Here is a 5,022-nt window from a genome sequence, read left to right on the forward strand (position 1 = left end):
ACTGCGTGTCGGGACCCGTTAGTGGGTGATGGAATCATTTTAGCAGGTCGCGAGCAACGTTATTTTTTTTTAAATAAAATAGAGTTGAAAATATCAATATCGGAACAGATTGCGTAGCTTTAATACGTTCACGTTTGACAGTGTATTTTTTGCTTCTTTCAAGCAGGAACTCGATTGGGTGCACATTATGTCCGTAACTCATCTACAGAGCAAGTTAAAATGTGGAAATATTGGAAAAGTTCGCAATCCAACAACGAATCAAAATCTTGTGATTTTATTTTGAAAATCAGCACATTTTTGGAGAGCGAATAATTTCGCGATGATCTGCAATTGATTGGCCATCACGTTCTCCACATCTGACGGCTCTCGACATCTTCCCATGGGGGTGCCTAAAGGAAAATGTGTTTGTGAAGAATCCCTGGCCCCAGACAATCCAAGAGCTGCAGGAGAATGTTCGCGCAGTAATTAGGGTGCTACAACCAGAACCATTAAAAACTCTTATGTAACATGTCTTGGAAAGGACCCAGGTTCTGAACCCGAATATTAAATCATTTATGCGATGTGGATTTTTATAAATTATTTATCTCCTTGTTCTGTATTCACTTTTAACAAAAAGGGTGAAATAAATAAATAAATAAATAAATAAAGTCGTTAAAGTTTTTAACAACTTCGTTACTTATGAGCCACCCTATATATACGGCATGCTACTTGGAATATTTTCGATTGAATTTTATTCGGTAAAATTAGTATTAGTGACCTTCTTAATGATAGAAGAAGATCTGAAATGCAATTCTGATTTCAAGTTATATAAGTAATTCCTTTTCAAAAATCGTTGGTCTCTGCACTTAATGACAACATTGGGAACAGATGCGACCTCTATTTTGTGCAAATGAAGTTTTGAAATAGAGTGTTAGGACAATGTATTTAGTTAGATACTGGGTTTGGCCCTACAAGAAAACTTCGTTTTGCTTAACTGTATGCAGTGTATATTTGGTAGGAAGGGAGGGGAGAGAAGTTGTTTTTTTTATTGCGCAATGTCGTTTTCATTTCAGTTTTCTCTAATTTACACACTATCGCTGCGTTTGGTTTATAGAATTTATAGAATTGTCTGCGTACTGTATTTAGCGATGCAGTAAAAGGACATGTTTGTCTTTCACGTGCAATATAGTGGCTGCTGGGGAGTGGATGATTATCGCCATACAGGGACGTTTTCGTTTCAGTCTTGAAACGAAAGAAGAAACGAAGAAATCTGTTGGAGAATAGGTGTAGCGAGCAAAGAAGTGTTTATTGCTGTGAATATAAATGAATCCTATGTTTTATGGCAAGCACATCCGACTCATGAAATAAAATATTTCCCAGTTTCTGCTTTTATATTGCTTGAATTTTTTGTTTCTATATCCTGTTTAATTTACAATCAAATTACGTTTGATAGGAACTTTGTTTAATTTTTCTTTATTATACGTAGTGAGGAGCGTATTGTTTCGTGAACACGTTTCGTATCTCAGCCTTTTGGCTAACATCAAATTGTAGTATGTGTTCATATCAGTTTAATAGTTGATATGGGTCCATAGAAGGTCACAGAAGCATTTTATTTATTTATTTATTAGAAAGCGGTTATGTACTAGGAACAAGCTTCACCTTTTGCACGAGTTGCCTGGCATTGTACAACTTCTATCGCTTTTCGGATATTTGTGGGTTCCTAAGAAAAATTTGAAAAATACTGCTTAGACCATTTTATGCTCCAGAGTATGTCGACTACAGATACGTTTCTCAAGGAAGGCATGATGCTGCGTGATATAAAATACATATTTTGTTAAACAGCAGTGGAAGTTTCTATAAGTTGTCCAAAATGGCATTTATACAAGTAAAGATAAAATGCCCTTTGATATTGGGTATGGTAATTTTATAAACTGCAGAGGGTTATCTAAAACCATTAAACCACTATCCAAATAGTCTATTGGAATAAACAAAATATCCATCCATCCATCCATCTTTAAGGACTACCTTTCCTAACTGGGTAGTGGGGGCAGCAGCAGCTGCAAGAGGGACTTCCAATGGTCACGATCCTCCTCCACCAAGATCCGGTGTTCTGGTGGGACTCCCAGACGTGTCCACCAAGGTTTTGGATATAATCTATCCAGCGAGTCCTTGGCCTTCCACGTGACCTCCTACCCTCTGGCTTTGCAAAGAGGGCCTGCCTGGGGAGTCTCTCTTGTGGCATTCTGACCAGGTGCCCGTACCAACGTAACTGTAATCTCTCAACACGGAGAAGCAGCGGTTGAATATTGAGGGTTTCCCGAATTGCAGAGCTTCTGACTCTGTCGAGTCTTGTCAGCCCCGCAACCCCTTGAATGAACCTCATTTCAGCCGTTTGGATTCGTGTCCGTATTCTTTCAGTCATTACCCAACTCTCATGATTGTAGCTAAGGATCGGGACATAAACTGTATTGAAGACAGCCAGCTTTGCCTTCTGGTTTAATAATAAAATATAATAAAATAATAATATTAAATAGAATTATATTAAATAATAAAATATAGAAACAGAAATATTTAATATAGAAATATTAAATAGAATTATATTAAATAGGATCTGATTAAATAACAATTACATTCATCACACTCCTCTTGATTGAGATGGAGCTAACTTGACGCATTAGCAAGAACTGCATTGAACACACACACACACACACACACACACACACACACACACACACACACACACACACACACACACACACACACACACACACACACACACACACACACACACACACACACACACACACACACACACACACACACACACACACACACACACACACACACACAAAGCGGCGTAACTTCAGGTATAGTTAAAAGAGTAGTTTTTCGCATACTCACATGATATTCAAGGATTCTCTGCAAGGATGTCCATGTTGTATGTACATCGACACAGGAAGAGAATAAAAATAATCCTTTGACAGAAAAAAATTCTCGAGTCCGTAATCTAAACAGGCAAATTTGATGTAATCTTCACCTAAAATGAAGGCGTAATTGCCCTGAAGAACCTTTTGGATCCCAATGGGTACATTCTCGGAAAGAGACAAAGGATTCTCTTTTAATAAATACTGCCGAATGGATTGCAGGGATGTGCTGTCTGTGGTCTGTCAACAAAAACAGAAAGAAAGTTTAATTAGCATTAATGGACTTATTAGCATTAATTGCAGCGATAATCAATCAGGAATGGAAGAAATCGATCACTGCGATGAATTATACCAAAGATGCTCGTAAGGTTGATCACAGCTGCTTCGTTAAACGTAAAATAGAACGTAAATTAATATATAAAATGTAAAAATACTCAACAGACAAAACATTAGAGATAGCAACCTAACTGCGCGACGGTCCTCCTCTAGCGCGAATAACAGCCTGTACTATCCAAGGCGTTCACTCCATCAGATGCCGGAGGTAATTCCAGCCATGCCTGTAGCAGGATTGTCCACAACACACTCTTAGACGTCTATCCCGGATACATGGCTCTGATGTCTCGCTCTACAAAATTTCAGTGATTCCATCGGATTTAAATTCGGGGACTTTGAGCAACAGGATGGTCCCAAACTCGCGGATGACTGTTCCGCGAGCCATGTCTGGGTGATTGCGGTCAGGTAGGTTAGCGCACTGTCCTACTGAAACAGACATTCGGCTGCAACATGTGCAACGGTCATGAAAGTGTACTGGTGATCAGCCAGCACATTGTGAGCACATCGCAGCTTTTAAGGACCTCTCCAGACTAAAGGACTTAACGTATCAAATGAGAAGGCTCCCAAACCATAACAGACACACCACCTTCTTGAACAGAGCCGACCTGGCACGACGGGCCATAGCCTAGTGCTGTCGACTCCACACTCTCACCCTCTTGGCAGCTCGGTACAAATGAAAACCGGATTGATCAGACCATAGGAATCTGGTCCGCTCTGCACAGGTCCAGTTTTGATGGTCACGCCACTAGACAAGGCACAATGCCCGATAACGAGCTGTTAACAGTGGCACACGATTAGGGCGTCGGCTGCCGTTGCCCATGTTATGGATGACACGCCGTACCGTTCACTCGCTGACGCTGCTTGGCCCTCCGACATTGAAACTGGATGTGATTTGTGTCGAGCGGTTGGACTGTACGACCCTGAACAGTCTACGCCGACATCGGTCATCAATGGAGTGGTCTGCCATCACATGCCATCGAGAACCCTATGGTTCTTACCATTTGAGCGAGAGAATGACCCATCTGTCTTGGACCGATAATCCGTCCACGATCAAAGTCGCTAAGATTTCCACATTTACCCATGTTCGTCGATTGCGATACACTGTTGGGAAGCCCGATGTCTGTCTAATTACCTTCTACTTTCGGTTTGGATACATTTCACTCTACGCGGGAGATGTCACTATCAACTTCCCTTCTTCTCTATCGCTACTGTTTGGTCCACTGAGTGTATAATAATACTATTTCAATACTATTTCTACTGTTTTGTCCATCCAAAACATCTATAATACTTGGTTTTATTTCACGATATAACTATTACCATAATCATCATTATCAAACTCCTAATATATACCACCTTGTTTGCACAGGATTAAATGCTATTTGTGTGTATGATACGAGAAGTTCGTATCATTACTAACTTACTATACATGGTTTCTCCAAATTAATATCTTATCTCACAAGATTCAATATCTTCAGTTGTTATATGTCGGTTTTCTTAGACACTTCTTTCTCTGTTTGATCCAACTAGGTCCTCGATTTTAATATGATACTACCATTGATGCCAGAGAGTCTCCGTAGCACACTCGGTATAGATGAAGCTCTTTAGTTGGAAACACCTGGGTTCGATTACCGTCCATGACGGGAGGAACGGAACCTTTATTTGGTCTCTTTCGACTAAACGGGAGTTAGCAGGTCTCATGAAGTAGAGATTTTTTTCATCGGGAAACTAGGGCTTTTCGCTCGTGAAAACTGGTAGACCGACTCGACTTCATGAACACACGCACACA

General features: G+C 40.3%; 1 non-coding gene across 1 annotated transcript; it reads left to right on the forward strand.

Annotated features, from left to right (window-relative positions):
- The first annotated feature begins 1,493 nt into the window (after positions 1–1,493).
- Positions 1,494–1,678, forward strand: LOC150094982 (U2 spliceosomal RNA). Its single transcript, XR_016550211.1, has one exon. It is a non-coding gene; the product is annotated as a U2 spliceosomal RNA (small nuclear RNA).
- Positions 1,679–5,022: the final 3,344 nt, after the last annotated feature.

This window comes from Typopeltis vanoorti, chromosome 21 (assembly GCF_054136105.1).
Source record: "Typopeltis vanoorti isolate ZY-2024b chromosome 21, IOZ_Tvanoo_1.0, whole genome shotgun sequence".
In the NCBI taxonomy this organism is placed as follows: Eukaryota; Metazoa; Arthropoda; class Arachnida; order Uropygi; family Thelyphonidae; genus Typopeltis; species Typopeltis vanoorti.